Consider the following 18089-nt stretch of genomic DNA (forward strand, 5'->3'; position numbering starts at 1 on the left):
GTGCAGCCCCACGGGGCCCACGGGGTCTGGTGATGCAGTGAATCCTGGGGGCTGCAGGTAGGTACCCCCCAAAACCACATGACAGTAAGAACAGCGGGCTCCTCAGGTGCACGCCCAGGATCATGGCACTGCGGGGAACTCGCACAAGGCCTCTGTCTGTGTCCCTGGTTCCAGACGCCGGTCTGAGAGAGGAGACCAGCCAGCGGGTGCCCACGAAGACCTTTGTGTCCTGTCCTCTGACGTGACTCTATTCCTTCGGCATGGGGACAATTTCCCAGAGGGTCCACATGGTCGATCCCACCCTGCCCTTCCTGGTGGATGGGGAGGGTCAGTGATTGAATAATTTGTCCTCCTGCGACTCTGTTTGCTGGTGCTCAGATGGGGCGCTGCTGCGGGTCCTCTGTTTGGTCTCTGGCCGGTGGTTTGGAGGTCCCAGCGGGCGGGCGATGGTGCGTCTGTGAGACTGAGTGAATGCCTCTGTGTGACAAAGGTGTGCGTATCCCCGAGCTGATTAGCTCGTGCTCTGTGGACGGCAGACGGCACAAGGAGGAGACACCCCAGGGTTGTCTCCAAGCCCGTTGGGCTAGAGGCGGGCGTGGAGCATCCCCGGGGTAGCAGGAAACGTGTGCGCCCTGATGCGTGCGCGAAATGAGAGATTTCATGGTGGGAAGGGGTGGGTTCCCCGGAGCTTTTTTGGCTTCTCCGATGGACCATCAGGGCTCTCGGTGGAGGTACTGGAGATGGCGATGCTGTCCAGCCCGCCTTCCTCAGGCTTGCCCCTGTGCTGCTTCCGGCCTTCTGACGGGGCCCCCGCCGGAACGCGACAAGCGCGCGCCGGGGACACTGTCCGCACGTGGAGACGCACCTGTGTCCGGGAATCCCCAAGCAGCGGTCAACTTGGACGTACGGACATGCAGCCTGTCCGGCCCCCGCTGGTGGGTGACCAGGAGGACCCCCTGTCGCCCGGAGCCGCCCATCCAGGGACGAAGGCGTCTGCTCTCTGCGCACGCGCACAGCACCTTTTCTGTTTTCGGTCCGGGAGGCCTGCGCAGAGCTGGGGAGCCGGGAGGGTTTCCGATCAGCGGCGCCTTCCCGGAGAGGCGCACGGGGTGGGGAAGGGCGCACGCAAGGGGCGGCAGGCGGACTCCCCACGCCGGCAGGTGGGTTGGGGGTGGAGCAGCTCCTTCCCCTGATTCTGGGGTCGTAACTACGCTCCTGAGATCCGGAGGCTACAGACAGCGGTGTGCGGGATGTGGACGCGGGAGCACTGCTGGGCCTGTGGGGCTGACCCTGGGGACTGCTGGGCACGCCCTGCGCACTCGGGGCTCAGGAGCTCCGGGTCCTAGCAGGGAACGCTTGCGCCTTCCTACTAACATTGCGTTCCTGCTTTCCTCCTCCCCGCCCCCTACTGCACACACACACACACACACACACACACACACACAGAATTCGGAAATTGCATGGTGTGTTTATACAAAAATGAATGTAAAGTCTAATAATGGGTGCATCGAGTGTACAAAATGTCACCCTCTTAAATGCAACTATGGAAACACAGGGAAGTGACTTGAAATGCCCTCCCTCTTCTCGCTGTCCACTGTCCTGGACCCACCACACCCCAGAAACGGTGGTGTGTTAAGAAACCCGCCGTCTGTCCGTGACCAGGTCATGGTCATCGTTGACTTGTCCTAATATGATTGTTATCATTGACCGTTGATATAATGACCCACACGGCTTACTCGGTGGCTGAGCGAAGGCGTTATTGGAGTCACAAGGACGTGCCTACAGCCCAAGGTGAGAAACACAGAAATACGTCACCTTCTAAGGAAAGAGGAACTTGGCACGGGTGATCCAGGTAAGAGTCTGGAGATGGAGAGATTATCGTGGACGACCCTGGGTGTCCGAATGACATCACAACGGTCCTTATAAGAGGGATCAGGGGTATCCGTGTCAGAGACGGACGGATGAAGAGCGACGCAGAGACCAGAGGGATGTGGTCCCCCAAAGCCAAGCAACACAGTTGCCCTCTCAGTTGGAGGAAGCAAGGAATTGTTTCTCTCTGGGAGCCGCCCCATGAAGGACCCAGTCCTGTCCGCACCTGGATTTCTACCCCGGGGACACCTGCGTTGGACGTCTGACCTCCACGAGTAGAAGGTAATACGCATGTGGGTTCAAAGCAACGTACCTACGTGGCTGTTTGTGATAAGACAGCTGCAGCGAGCTGGTCCCGGTGTGCGGGGAGGGGGCTGGAAGAACAGAAGCCCGTGCGTCACGTGCCACGAAGGCACAAAGGAACAAAATCGCTAAAATGTCTTGCTCGAGTCTTCACGCTGGAACAGCTTGCTGACTTCCGCTGCCCTCCCAGGGGCTCAGGGTGAAAATCAGCGTGGCGCCTTCCCAGTCTCGAGTTCTCCTGGGAGAAAGGGCAGAATGAGACGGATCATATACAAGGTGGGCATAAGGTTTTCCTGGGTCGGCCGTAACACATGACCTCGGTGGAGGGGGCTCAAAATATCACACAGGGGTCATCCGCCAGCTGTGGACAATCAGCTGTCGGAGATCCAGGCAGGGCAGGGATGCGGAGATCCAGGTGCAGTAGGACCACTGAGTTCCAGGTAGGGCAGGGATGCTGAGGTCCAGGCAGGGCAGGGATGTGGAGATACAGATGCAGTAGGACCACTGAGTTCCAGGTAGGGCAGGGATGCTGAGGTCCAGGTAGGGCAGGGATGCTGAGGTCCAGGTAGGGCAGGGATGCTGAGGTCCAGGCAGGGCAGGGATGCGGAGATCCAGGTGCAGTAGGACCACTGAGTTCCAGGTAGGGCAGGGATGCTGAGGTCCAGGTAGGGCAGGGATGCTGAGGTCCAGGTAGGGCAGGGATGCTGAGGTCCAGGTAGGGCAGGGATGCTGAGGTCCAGGTAGGGCAGGGATGCTGAGGTCCAGGCAGGGCAGGGATGCGGAGATCCAGGTGCAGTAGGACCACTGAGTTCCAGGTAGGGCAGGGATGCTGAGGTCCAGGTAGGGCAGGGATGCTGAGGTCCAGGCTGGACAGGGATGCTGAGATCCAGGTGCAGTAGGACCACTGAGTTCCAGGTAGGGCAGGGATGCTGAGGTCCAGGCAGGACACGGCTGCTTTCTTCGGAACACCCCTCAGCCCACTCCCGTAAGGAAAGACCCAGACAGAAGTCGCTTCTCTGCAGTTCTCCGGCCAGTGCCTTCCTCCCCTCATCCCGGTGTATCTTCCTCATCTACTCTTCCCCGGCGGCCCCGGAGACGTCCTGTGATGCTACCGACACGAAACACAGCAGACATCCGTGCTGACCCCTTTGGGCTCTCCCTTCTGCTGAGGACTTCCCTCGTCTTGGCCTGTCCCTTGTCTGGGGTCGTGTCCGGGCCATGTGCCGCTGTTTTACCCGAGACGGGCCGAGGGCTGTGTTGATCTTACGTGGGAGGGATCGTGGGCACTGAGTAGGGACTGGGGGGAAGCATTCGATATGCGTTTATCCGAGTGTGCACTTCGGGGAGTCCGTGATTGCAGTCGTCTTCCACGCGTGCTTCCCGTGCGGCCGGCTCTCTGCTCAGGGGCCGTCACGAAACGTCTGGGAAGCCTCGTCCTTCCCTGTAGGTGGGCCCCGTGACAATGCACACGGAATATCGCCCACGGTTGACAGAGCCCACGCTCCGTTACCTCCTTCTAAAGATGTCAGAGAAAGGGGGACCGTGGGAAGGCGAACCTGAAGACAACCGGCTGCAGGTCACCGGAGAGGAGCCGAGGAAGCTCTGCATGATCCCCGGGTTTCCCGAAGGCACATGCTGTCCATGGCAGGGGGTAATTTGGGGGCTTCTTGCTGACTGCTGTGGGCTGAATCGTCTCCCTCGGGGATACCCATGTGAGAACCCTCACCCTTCAGCTGAACGTGGGACCTTTAAAGAGGGCATTAAAGTATCAGGAGGTCACTAGCATGGGCCCTGATCCCGTAGGACTGGTGTTCTTATAAGAAGAAGAGACGAGAACTCAGGGGTGGCCACGTGTGGACACAAGAAGAACCCGGGGTCTATGCGCCAAGCAGACGGGTCTCCGGGGAAAACCTCCAACCTCCGCCCTGCCTGGATCTCAGACTCTCCATCTCCAGGACCGGGAGACGAGGCCCGTCTACAGAAGCAAGGTCCATCTTCGCCGCCGGGTGACGATGACCACGGAAAACGAATACACTCCTTCACTTTGTTGGAGATTTTCAGGGCGCTCGCGGAAATCAAGGCCACAGTCCTTCTATATTCCTACTTAAAGGAAGGCGGGGACTGCGCTCATTTTCCGGCAACTCACCGCCCCTTCAAGGATCGCCATCATTCTCAAGCAAGCGTCTCTGCGCCGGGATCCATTTTGCGACCCTGGATCTGGGACGTGCTAGGCATTTTTAGGAGGCTGGTTTCATTAAGCATTCATGCCCCCTTGACATTATTATTATTTTTTTCTTTTTAGTATAAGAGCTTTCAAATATGGGGCATTAAAATTTTCAACGACTTGGCGTTCTGAGGAAGGGTGTTCCGTGGTCCTCTTGACATCTGTTCGATTCAGCTATTATGGGTTTATTACCTGGGATTTTATGTCCTATGGAGACTGGAATGTTTTTATTCCCCCAAACCCCATAAAAACCAGAGATTGAATTTTCACAGTCCTCTCCTGGCACCAAGCTGTTCTTGGAAATTCTGGATCAAGAGCCCGTTCTGTTCGGGAAGCATTTTTCTTGTGTTACTGGATTCATATCGTGAGGGTCATCCCATGAGAAACGTTCATGTCTGCTAGTAGGGTTTGGTGAGTATCAGAGAATTCCTTACGTTTGGGGGCATTTCTCTTCTTTAAAAATTTATAGAAATGGCTGCTGTGGCTAAGGTCGATCACAGCCCTGAGCTCATGGACCACCACGAATTTGACATAAGGTGTGTCACTACCTATCAGAAGCCGGAAGAGCCGAGACCTGGCTCCCTACGTGGCTTGTTCTCTCTCCTCGGAAACTTGTCATGCTCCAGAACTGAGCTGGTCCATCACCCTGGGTCTTGGTCGTCGGATGACGTGGAGTGGAACGCCCACTGATGGGCAGGTTCAGGCAGGAAGAAGAGATTTGGGTCATATATAGGCCTCTGCGATTTGGGGGATGGTTGTTACAGCAGCACTGCCTGTACCGATACACACACTGATGACTCTCTTTCCATTGGGTTACTTTGCTCAGCTGCCTTATTCACAAGGATGGAAATGCCCCTTTTGTGCAGACATACTAGTCAAGGAGATGGACTCTTAGGTTTCCATGTTCTTTGTACCATGAATTCTTTGATGGCTTGAGTTGGTGCATAATATGCTGCTTGCATTGAGGGAATGTGCATAAGGAGGCAGCAGCTCCATCTCCCTGTCCTTCTCAAGCATCCTGGTCGCGGTGTCTACAAGGCCATATCCCCCGGTGGGACAATTCTCAAACCCATGTTTCCTGGCTCTGCTGCCGGGAAGTGACCACACTGAAGTCTCTCAAGAAAAGAGAGAGAGACCAGAGCTGAAAACCGCCGGAACTTGAGGGTCCCCCAAATGATTCCAGCTTGAAAACAGCCCCTGAAGGGATCTAGGATTCTGCTGCATGAGCTCAAATGCATCTTCTCCAGAGTGGATTGGAAGAAGCAGCTCCTTTGAAGATGCTTCCTGGCTGGTGGTTTGTATGGAAGACTTTGCGATGGACGGTTGAGGGGAGCTGGTGGTTAGAGGGGAGAAGTTCACAGGGATGGCCACCGGGGACAGGCCTCGGTGGGTGCCGTGGCGACAGACCCGGTGGTAGGGCCTGACATTTTTAGAACCACGGGGACGTGTTGGAATACAGACCGGGGTGAGGCCAGCCCCGCATTTTGTCAAGCATCTGTCCGAGGTGCCGATTACCTCTCTGGAGAGATCAGCTCAGATAGAGGAAGTCTCTCACTGGGTCTTACAGCTCAGAGGGGCCTGGGGACCGGGAGGCAGAGCCCATTCTCTCGAACGACTAAAAGAGTAACAGGGGTGGTTGCCATTGACCGAGCTCCTGCAGTGCCCAAGGGGCCGTTCCAAGAGTTTAGTTCACGTGGACCGCCTTGTAGAATGGTGTGTCCCCCTCCGAACGGTGACACCGTTATTACCCAAAGTTGCAAGTGTGCCAACAGGCCTGGAGAGCTTCACCGCCAGCTGTGCGACCTTCAAAAAGGTAACAACACAGCTGGAGTTGAGCTTCCATCTGCTTGGCTGTGGGGCTCGTAACCACTTCCCGTCCAGAGGGAACCCGGAGCTTTCCCTTGGACAGCAGGACGAGAATAAAGCCGGCTTCATGATAGTCTCGATTCCGTGTCTCCAGGGGCAGTTAAACCAGCCTCTGGGCCAAGGTGTAGCTTTAATACCCTTTGTAGGGTCAGCTTTTCACTCGTGTCTCTGTTGCCTTTGGGATAGATGGTTTGTGCAAGGCACTGAGTCACCATCTCTGAGGCAGTCAGCAAAGACCTTCAGGGCTGCTCCAAGGAGTGCAGAACAGCTCAGTGGGGTTTGGTTTCCTCCTGGATATGTCAGATTTGAGGTTCAGTGCATTCATAAGGGGAAGCTCTGTGTCTCTGTTGGATGGCCCCTAATACTGGGAGACCACGGGGCATCTCTTCTCTGCCCTCGAGAGCCTCAGAGACCCAGGCTCCGGGGCAAGGACCACCCTCTCATTTCAGCAGACAGGATAGTTCCCCGTGTCAGGGAAGGACCCGGCGCTGGTTCAGAGACGTGTGGACTGTAGGCTGCGAGGGAAGAATCTGAGCTTTGCCAAGTTTTAAGGTCACAACAGATGGACGCCTCCAGTTTCCTTCTACATCATGTTTTAATTATGACTTCAAAGCCGAAGTCACACGTGGGACTATGTGACAGGTGTCACCTCAGTCACTCCATCTATGTTGAGGAGGGTGACTCGTCCTGCAGCATTTTTATGAGGGGCCATCTCCAAACTGGTATCAACACATTCTTAAATAAAGGTGTCGAATGCACCACCTCCAGGGCCAGCTGCGTATGTGCCTGCGTGTCTGCCCTGGCGACCCGTGCTCTTGCTGGCCCTGTGAGAGAGAAGACATCATCTCAGACTGCAGACCGGGATTGGCATTGAGTGGGTTGGGTGTGGGTGGCCAAGAATGGACCTCCATCCTTTATCTGTCTTTGCTGCCCACAAGACAAGCTCATCTCACTTTCTCCGAGCAGATCCAGTGTAGGATGGAAAGTCCACCCATCCTGACATAGGTGGGCTTCCTCGTTGGACTAACGTGGGTATCAGATGTGCCCTTACAGGGTGTGCAGGTGTAGAACGCAGGGCTGGGGGCAAACCTCCTGGCTTGGAAGATCACACAGGTCTCTGGTTTAGTTTATTCAATTACACATTAGGGTCATCATGCCCCCGACGGTAGGAGTTGTCCATCTTGGACAAACCAATGGTAACTCATTGGAAGGGCTGCTCAGAGAGCTCTTTCATAATTTGTCAGTGCGCCACACAGGTAGGAGAAGTTCTTCAGTCCTGAGAGCACCCACTACGGTCATTTGTGGAAATAACCCCGAACATGGGGGAAATGTTATCGCATCCTGGTATCTGCATGTTGGAGGGCTTACACTCACATATCAATTTTTTCTAAGTTCTAGTCTGTAACTTGTTCTAATGACTGTAAAATAGTAGTAATTTTAAATGGTGTGGATGTGCCAAGATGGGATATTCTTTCCCTAGATTATTTCCACACACAGAAGTGGCCCACAAACTGACCAGCTTCCAGATGGACACAAAGACCACTGGCTTCCCCCGTGGTTCCAATCACCCCCAAGAAGAGTCACTGACCCCATTCCCCTACCATCCTGACTCAACCTCATTGATGGCTTTGCCCATTTTCATACTTTATACAAATAAATCGTAGATGTGCTTTTTGGGGGTGGTGGCAGGCTGGCTTCTTCTGACCACCATTGTGTTCTGCAGAGTCCTCCATATCAGAATGGGCCATGGTGGGTCGTTCACCGACACGACTGATGAGCATCCCCTCTAGTGTTTATCCCCTCTATTGTGGATGGATCTTTGGGAAGTTTCCCACTCGGGAATATGGCGGACAAGTGGCCGTGAATGTTCTGGCTCACACCCTTTGTCGTGCTGGTGTAGGTGTTTCTGTGGGTGGTGTCCACCCAGTCGTTGTGGGGTTTGTGGTGGGGAACTAACCTGAGAAGAGTATCGTAGACTCATTGAGCAGAGCACACGGTTAATCAAGAGCACTAAGCCTCAGGTTTAGTGGCTGAAAAGCCCCCGGCCCCTACCCCACTCCCAGGAACCTAAGACCCAACCTCTTCCCCCCATGGCACATGTTCTTACAGAAGCTCAAGCGAATTCCTGAATAAACAGATTGGGGATTTGATGGGAACGTATTATGACATGACCAGTGAGTCGTGAAGACTTGGAGGGGTCATTTGATGCCCTGTTTGGAGAGCCAGGGCCCATCTGTGGTGGAGGCAATGCAGCTGGAGCATGCTAAGGGTGCCCACTGTGCTGTACTAGCCCACGGGACACTGGAGGGCCGCCGGTGGTGTAGACTTGCACAGAAGAGCAGCAATGGTTTAGGGCCATGTTCCATTAGCACCATCTCATAGGTAGTGCAACAGAGGGCACCATGGCATTTTTGGAAATTGGGGTGTTAGTCTGCGTGCCTGCAAAGTAGGCACTGAGCTGGGATGGCCTGTGTCATGGGTATATTGGAGAGGGTCATCTCCAGGGATAGTAAGTGGTCAAGGTGAACGTCGGGGAGACGTCTAATTGAAACACACGTCTGCTCTGACCCTGGGTAGACTCCCTGGAGGGAAAAACTGATGGATGAGAAGTTCTGAGCTTGGAGACAGGGCGGGAAGGCCAGTCCTGGTTGCCGTTCTCAGAACAAGAACCCAGAACCAAAGGCCAGAGATCCTGTGTCTCCCAGGAGTGGCCCTGCCTCAGTTTCCCTCTGGAATGTGTCATGAAACAGGTATGATCTCTGGGGATGGTGCAGTGATAGGTTTCAGGACGGCAGCTGGACCTCCTGTGATCCCTCCTCATGGTGAGATCGGAGAAGCACCTTCTAGAGCCACCACACCATGACATCTTTTTCTTTAGAAAATAACCCTTTTTCCTCTTTTTGTTAAAAACAAACAATGTTTTCCCTCTACACATGACTTTGATGACCTAGGCTCACAGGACAAGGACTAGAAATGGCCACCCTTGTGGTCAACATGCCAGACATTCAGAGAAACACAAAATTTTAGATGACCCCACACTCACTCTTGACTTTGAGAACATACAAAAAAAAAAAAAAAAAAAAAAAAAAAGACAGACAAAAGTGCCGGGTTCGAGGGAATTAGGAAAAACGGTTCTCTACTGGGGACACAAGCTGGTGAAATCCATTCACGCTCTTCCAGTGAAATGAAAAATGCACACATTGGTTGAACCAGCAGTTCCATTTCTAGGAGTCTAGGCTATAGTTCACACACACACACGCAAGATACATCAGGGGAATTAAGTGCAAGAAGTATTTATTCACAAATCGCTGGAAACATGTCAAAATCCCATTTATAGTGTGGCGATTAATGATCACCAATGGTTCTTGGTTGCAAGCAACAGAAATAGAATTGTGCTAGTGAGCCTTACCATCGATGAGACCAACACATGGCAATTTGTGGGGCCAAGGGGGTCCCACCTTGTCCTACATACACAGTGGGGGGGGGATAGCCCCAAATCTTACCTGAGTCACATAGGAAAGGGGATTCTTTGCGGGAAACCATTATGGAACAGAAGAACCTTGAGAGAGGGATGTCTCACCCTTCATGATTTCTAGGAACGTAGGACCCAGGAGGAGTTCAACAAGGTGCTTATATCATTCAGGGCCTCTTCATTTTTTATTTTTTTAAAGATTTTATTTATTTATTTGAGAGAGAGAGAGAGAGAGAGAGAAAGAGCACGAGAAGGGAGAAGGTCAGAGGGAGAAGCAGACGCCCCGCTGAGCAGGGAGCCTGATAGGGGACTTGATCCCACGACTCTAGGATCACGACCTGAAGCAAAGGCAGGTGCTTAAGCAACTGAGCCACCCAGGTGCCCCAAGGGCCTTTTTGGTATAGGACTAGGAAATTATGCACATGTGCTGAGGAAAGTGAATTTTCTTCTTTAGAATGAATTTATGATAAATTTCCAATTTTAAAAGCTGACAAATATCCCAACCATCACAGAATCCAGAAAGGTATCATTTTTATTAATTCACTGTTTGACAGTGTTGCCCCTTCCCTACAATTTCTGGTGGCACGCTCTTTGATCTGATCTTGACTGGAAAAAGAACTGGATCTCTGCAGGTGTCTCATCTACACAGTGTCTGATCTGCATTTCTTCATCTCGTCTTCATGTGAAAATGAATTTGATCTACACAAGTGTCTCACCTGTACAGGAGTGTCATCCACATAGGTGCCTGGTCTATGCAGGTATCTGATCTATAGAGATGTCTGATCTACCTTTCTTCATCTTGTATTCATGTGAAAGTGAATTTGATTTACACAAGTGTCTCACCTGTACAGGAGTGTCATCTACACAGGTGTCTGATCTGTACAGATGTCTGATCTATAGAAGTGTGTCATCTACACAAGTGCCTGGTCTATGCAGGTATCTGATCTATAGAGGGGTCTGATCTATATTTATTCATCTTGTCTTTATGTGAAAATGAATTTGATCTACACAAGTGTCTCACCTGTACAGGAGTGTCATCTACACAGGTGTCTGATCTGCACAGATGTCTGATCTATGCAGGTGTGTCACCTACACAGGTGCCTGGTCTATGCAGGTATCTGATCTATAGAGATGTCTGATCTATATTCCTTCATCTTGTCTTACATGAAAATGAATTTGATCTACACAAGTGTCTCATCTGGATGGGGGTGTCATCTACTCATGTGTCTGATCTCCAGAGGTGTCTGATCAATACCGGTATCTGATCTATAGAGATGTCTGATATACACTCCTTCATCATGTCTTCTTGTGAAAATGAATTTGATCCACACAAAGTGCCTCATCTGGACAGGTGTGTCATCTACACAGGTGTGTCATCTACACAGGTGCCTAGACTATGCAGGTATCTGATCTATAGAGATGTCTGATTTGTATTCCTTCATCTTGTCTTTATGTGAAAATGAATTTGATCTACACAAGTGTCTCACCTATACAGGTGTGTCATCTATGCAGGTGTCTGATCTGCACAGGTCTGATCTACACAAGTATCTCATCTACATAAGTGTCTGATCTACATTCCTTCCTCTTGTCTTCATGTGAAAATGAATTTCATCTACACAGGCATCTCATCTGTACAGGTGTGTCATCTACACAGGTGTCTGATCCATACAGGTATCTGATGTATAGAGATGTCTGATCTATAGTCTATCTTTTCTCTATTCCTCATGATCAGTGGTATATGACTGAGGTTTGGGCATATTTCCTCAAGGGCCATCATGCCTCTTTACCGGTCATGTCACACACCTGTCTCAGGATTGCTTTCGCTGTTGCAAAATGTCCACCGCCTTTGTGTCATATAAGAACCATAAGATTTCAGAATATTTTGGGTTCTGTTCTCCTTGTGCAATTACTCACCTCCATCTACTTTGAACTGAACCTCATTAACCAGTTTGTTCATCACATTCCCCGTGGGACACTAATTCATGCGTTTCACGTTATCTGCACGGGCGGTGGTGCTCTGGGTTACATCAGCGGGAAGCCACGGCCATTACCCAGTGTAATCCTACGACCCTATGACTCATTTTTTATTGACCAGATTATCAAACAACCCAGGGACCTACTAATGACTTCTATTTTCTATTTCAAACATGATCCTTCCTCCAAGTGAATTCCTCCTTTTGGGAGGACCGGAGCAATCCCAGCTATGATTTCCTCATCCACATGAGAGCCATTTCATCGGGGTTTTCTGGTTCATCCTTATCGCTTTACCTTTATATGGAAATCTTTCTTTTATTTTTTACGTATAACCTCAATGTACTCTCAGTTCCTTGGTCAATAGAGCTCGAGTTTTTGAAAGAAGGTCCATATCCAATGTTCTAATGACATATGTCATTTCTCGTTGGTCTTATCTATGTGCTTCCAAATGTCTTTCCGAGCTGTGATAACATGGCCCGTTTTCAATTCAATATTCTGTTAGCTGGACCTCTGAAACATCCATGGCCTTATAAGGAAACGTGACAGAAGGATGGTCCTTCCCTAGAATAATGGCACAGGGTAACCCAATGACTAGGACCTCCTGTTCACACCTTAGATCTTGATGGAAACAGTACGGTGGCAGAAGAGGACTCAGGATTTCTGGGGATTACCACTTACCTGTTTTGCTGAGAGTTCCTAATTTCTATGTCTGGCCTTGGGCTCCCTCCTGCCAGCAGCCTAAAGAACTCACCCATGTGCATGTCCTCAGTGTCACCTCTGTGTCAATCCATCTAGAGCAAGAATTAATAGATAGGGGTCTCTGAAGAAGATGGAGATGAAGGAGCCCATCTGTGCTGTAGTTCAGAAATCTAGAAACCCAAGGGCTTGCTCCAGATCAGGATGGTGCCCTCACTGCAACCCTTTCTCTGTTTGCTCAGCATCCGGATGCCATCCTTTGTGGGGGGGACCCTTCTCCATGAGGCTAAGACCCTCCCCTTCTGGAGATGGAAAGTAGCAAAGCTCACCTTTCCAAAGATTCTTGCAGCTAGAGCACAGGTGGTGACGATAGTGGATGAAAGTGTGTCCACCCCCCAAATACATGTGCATGTCCTCACAGCTGGAATGTGTGCAGGGGACCTCATTTGGGAATATGTTCTTGACAAATGTGATGAAGGACCTGAGGTGAGCTCCTCTTGGATCAGGGTGGTCCTCAATCCAATGACAAGTGTTCTTACAAGAGACAGAAGAGAAACAGACACAAAGGAGAAGCCATGTGAAGATAGAGGCAGGGATGGGAGAGATGTGGCCACCACCCAGGGATGCCTGGAGCCCCAGAAGCTGGAAGAGGCAGGAAGGACCTTCTCCTGGAGCCTCAGGAGGGAGCATGGCCCTGTCCCGCCTGGATCTCAGCAGCCCTGCCCCACCTGGATCTCAGCAGCCATGCCCACCTGGACCTCGGACTTCGGGTCTCCAGAGCTGCAATGTTAAGTGCCCCAGCATGTGGTCATTTGCTACAGCAGCAGCAGAATCTAACACATGCTCTAGAATTAGGGCATTGGTATTTGAGTGCCTAGAACTGCCCTGTCTCTCACGGGACCCTCATGTCTTTGGTGCTCCTGGGAGAAATAGGGCATCAGTCACAGAACATCCTTACATAAGTGTCTTTCAATACACCTGCAATCCTCAGGTCATGAAGGACCATGCAAGGGTTGATAAACCACAGAGCCAAGGGGAACTAACCAGTGACCCATCATGGTCTGGTTTGATGAAAATAATTCTTGATCTGACATTTTAGAAAATAGGGCATTTTGGTCTCTCTAGATCTGCGGACGCATTCCTCACATTCCCGTGTATCATCCACGTCCCTTCTCCTTGCTTGACCCAGAGCTCGGAGATGCTGATCCCTCCTGGCAATATCATAGTGGTTTTATGCAATTTACCATCTGTGTGCTTACTTTGCTCACTCATGAAATTACTTCAAAATAACAAAATTAAACAGAATCCTCCATTTGGGGCTGGCATCGTATGAGCAGCAGAGAACGGCATGTTCTTATTTGTAATAGCTAAGGATGCTTGACTCGACGTTGCCAATAGATGGGAAGACTGGGTTTACCAAATAATTCAGAAAATGTCCTTTCTGGTGAAGATATGTCTCAAGGAAAAAAAAAAAAGAAGAAGAAGAAAGAAACGGCAAAACAAAACAAGAAATTACTGAGGGAATCTTGTCCCGATGACACTCCTTTGCATTTATGAAAATCCTGCAATATCGGGGAGGTAGCCCAGGGCGCACCTTATGTAACTTATCCACAAAGGGGATTATTCTCAAGGGCAGGGGCATGGGTAAGTATATTGGAGCATGAACGTTTGTTCCTAGACTTAGCCCAGCACAGGTCCTTCTGCAAAACATAGACTTGGAGGATCTTAGAGATGGGCAGAGCCTTGGGCACCATCTGGCTCAGGCTTGTTTGTCTTAGAACTCAGGATACCACAGAGAGGAGCAATGTTCAAGGTGGTGGGCTCCCTTGTGGCATGAGAACCAAAGCCACCAGTATAAGGAGCAGCCCCACCAGACGATGTTGGCCCTGCAATCTTGCTTCTTCTCCTGGTGTGGCCCCAGATGGTGCTCTATTGAAAGCCCTAGGTTTTGCACAGGTCTATAGGAAGGGGTCACGCCCACAGCCATGGGTAACTCAAACCCAGCATGTTCTCAAGAACGGTCTGTTTTCATGACTGACTCTTAACTGGATTCTGGAAGGTTATGATTGTTCATCCTAAAGCCACACAGAATGGATTTTCCTTGGGAGTTCGAGTTCACAATGTGGTCTGTGGTCAGCACTGACTTCCCTCTGAGGGGTCTTAGTATTGGTGACTAACCCCCCGTCCCAAATACTTTGGGATGCCAGGCTCTAGAGAGTGTCCTTGTGGTTGGCATCATTTCCAACATGCTGTCCCAAGTCGATGGCAGAGGAATTAAGCGTGTCCTGGGTGTGTCCACTGGCAGGGGACTGTGGACAACTTGTATATGCTTTTCACTGGACTTCCCCCCCCAAGCACGTTTTCTCTTTGCTCATTTGGTTCTGCGTCCTGTTTCTGGGATGAGCCATAGCCATGTGCACAAGTTCTGGGTCTTACAGGTCTTTCTAGTGAGTCCTCCAGCCAGAATACAGGGGACAGGACTTTCTGTGCCCCCAGAAATGTCAGGACAGGAACCCTTTAAGGGCTGAGGGAAAGGGACATACTGATGGTTCAGAGGTGGTTTCTGATGGAGAAGAATTGGGGAGGGGGATACCATTCAACCCCAAATATGGGGAATAGAGTTTGCTCCAATGTCAGATTCTCAAACCTCGTAATTTATTTACTTGTGTTTTTTCCACTTGCATTGCCATACAACGGACACGAAAGGGCCCTATTTCAACTGCGGAGGAACACAAGGGGGTGATGTACATTCCAGGCAGGTGTCTGGGGGGAGTGAATTCCAGGCCGAGAGGACACGGGGGTGCACCTGCCCCCAGTACCTGGTGGAGAGCGTACCTGTAGGGAGTTTGTGCCCTGTTTCTCACACAGTGAAAGCTGGAGCACACATGTGATGTGATGTGTGTTTTGAAAAGGCTCCTTCTGGCTCGTGTGTGGATTGTGGGCCGTGAGACCCCATCCTGCTGGGGGTGAGCAATCTCATATCTGCCACCATTGTAGACCCAATCCTGGAGAACACTGGAGCTACCCCACATGTCTCCTCCCTCTCAGAGACACCTTATATTCTAATCCTCACATATGGAGGTGAGTCCAAAACTCAAAAAGGTCTGTGTGCCTTCAGGCAAGACCCACAGGTTTCAGGGATGAATTTTACATTTATGCTGAGGCTCCTTCTGAATTGGCAAGTCCATACATCCACCGATGTGGGTGTGTGCCCCCAGGGGAACACTGTGTCTGACCACCCAGGAGGATGTTTACCTGCTCCAGGAGGAGACACAAGGAAGCATGGGGAAATCTGCAGATGGGATGTAGGTGCCTCCAGGTCGTGGTGCTCGTGCATCATGAAACGTCCATGCACTGTGGGCGGGGGACGGAGACATGCTACATCCTGACACTGGCCTCAGTCTGGTGCTCTTGCAGGGGGAGGCATGAAATGCTGCCTCCACAGAGGCCGGCTGGAAGGGAACGGTAGGTAAACAGCCCGAAAGGTCACTGTGTAAGCCCTGGTGAGCTTAGCAAAACGCCGGAGGCAGGGGGAGATTCTGAGCAGAGACACTTTCCAAGGAACAGAAATGGTGTCTGTGGTTGTTGCCTGGCGGCATCAATGGCACAACAGAGCTGCCCTGGGTGGCCTGACAGACGCAAGACACACAGCCACGTTGACTCTAGCAGGGGTCTCCTTCTTCAAGCCCAGCAAGGCCCAATGCTGATTTTTTGGTTTTGGTTTTTGTTTTTTCTAAATGCTGGTTTTGTCCCATTGTTTTCAGGGAATACGGAACCGTGCTGCACCAACAGCTCACGTCTGACTCTCCTGCCGTTGAACGTGGGGGGAAGGCTTGCACTTCTCTGAGCTTTGATCCATGGCCCTTCACAGGGGAACAAATAATGACCCTCTTTCCTTTTTTTTTTTTTTTAATATTGCTTTTTATTATGTTATGTTAGTCACCATACAGCAGGTCATTAGTTTCTGATGCAGTGTTCCATGATTTCTTGTTTATGTATGACATCCAGTGCTCCATGCAATCCGTGCCCTCCTTAATACCCATCACCAGGCTAACGCATCCCCCACTCCCTGCCCTCTAAAACCCTTCTCAGAGTCCACAGTCTCTCATGGTTCTTCTCCCCCTCTGATTTACCCCAACTCACTTTTCCTTTCCTTCTCCTAATGTCCTCCGTGTTATTCCTTAGGCTCCACAAATAAGTGAAACCATATGATAATTGACTCTCTCTGCATGACTTATTTCACTCAGCATCATCTCCTCCAGTCCCGTCCATGTTGCTACAAAAGTTGGGTATTCGTCCTTCCTGATGGAGGCATCATACTCCATAGTGTATGTGGACCACATCTCCTTATCCATTCGTCCGTTGAAGGGCATCTTGGTTCTTTCCACAGTTTGGCGACCCTGGCCATTGCTGCTATGAACATTGGGGTGCAGATGGCCCTTCTTTTCACCACGTCTGTATTGATCCTCCTTCCTTAATGGAGCAATGCCCACAAGGCAGACTTTACACTACACATTGTCACCTTGAATGCACATTGCCAGCAGGATCTAAGCAATGTTCGGGTCAGTGCTTCCACGCAGGGTCGTCTTACGGGGGTTCAGGCACTTGTGGGGGTCAAAGGGGCTTTGACCTAATGTGTCCCAGATAACGGGAAGGCTTGATAACAGACTCCAGCATGTATGCAAATGAGTCAAAATTATTTATTTACAGCCGGAGGGGTGGTAGACAGGTAGCAGGAATTTCCCGCATGTCTGCACAGCTTTTCGTAAACGTGTTTCTGTTTTCTGTGCCTCGATTCCTTACTGAAAACAGAAATGCAGTGGGGAGGGATTGTAACAAAGAGAAAGTCAAATGAGCCCCCCTTCCCCCCAAAACACCTGTTTTCATGAGATAAAGACTCTCTTCTTGTTCTGGAAACCTAGTAGTTGGCAGGATCCTCATTTAAATAAAAATAGCCAGCTAGGCAGCTCATTCTCATTGAAATTCTTGAGATCTTCATTCTTTCTGGGTATTTGGTTGAAAACAAAGTTTATCTCCAGCTTTTCTCCGGGGATGGGCCAGGATTAAGTGCCTAGATCTGTAGTAGCGTGCATTCATGATGAGAGCCCTTCGGTCCTGGTGGGACTGTCTGTCAGTGTGACTTGATGTCATTATTGCCTCCACCTGCAACGCAGAATCGGAGCTTGGGTCCTCCCAGGGGGAGCAGGAGCTGCAGGTCTCTCTCAGCTTGGAAACGCGGCAAACACTTGGACGCACCCAGTCGTCCTCCTGTAAAGCTTGCTTTGTCTTCAAGTTGCCCAGAGTGCCACTCTTTAAAAAAAAATAAATAAAACAAAACACTGTTGCTCCAGTCCTGTTGCAAAGACAAGGGAGACCTCATTTTATAAAGCTGGGTGCTTGGTGCATAGTCTTCATAGAGGTAGTGAACTGAATGTGGTATATGCCTGCCGTTAGGCTCTCCTGCCACCGAGAGGCGACCTGTGTCCTTTAGGATTTGCTTGCTGGCAACAGATTTAGGACTGGGAACTGAGCACGGTTTTTGTAATGGCAAAAACCATTTCCAGCTTTCTGGAAACTGCTAAGATACCGCACGTGCTCTTCTTAAATGGGATGCACAGTTAACGCCAAAATAGCAACTGGAATGATCCACGGAAAGCCCCCTGTGTATGGTAAACCCTGTCCTTG

The sequence above is a fragment of the Mustela putorius genome, unplaced genomic scaffold (genome assembly GCF_011764305.1).
Source record: "Mustela putorius furo isolate JIRA1106 unplaced genomic scaffold, ASM1176430v1.1 tig00003836_pilon_pilon_pilon, whole genome shotgun sequence".
Lineage (NCBI taxonomy): Eukaryota > Metazoa > Chordata > Mammalia > Carnivora > Mustelidae > Mustela > Mustela putorius.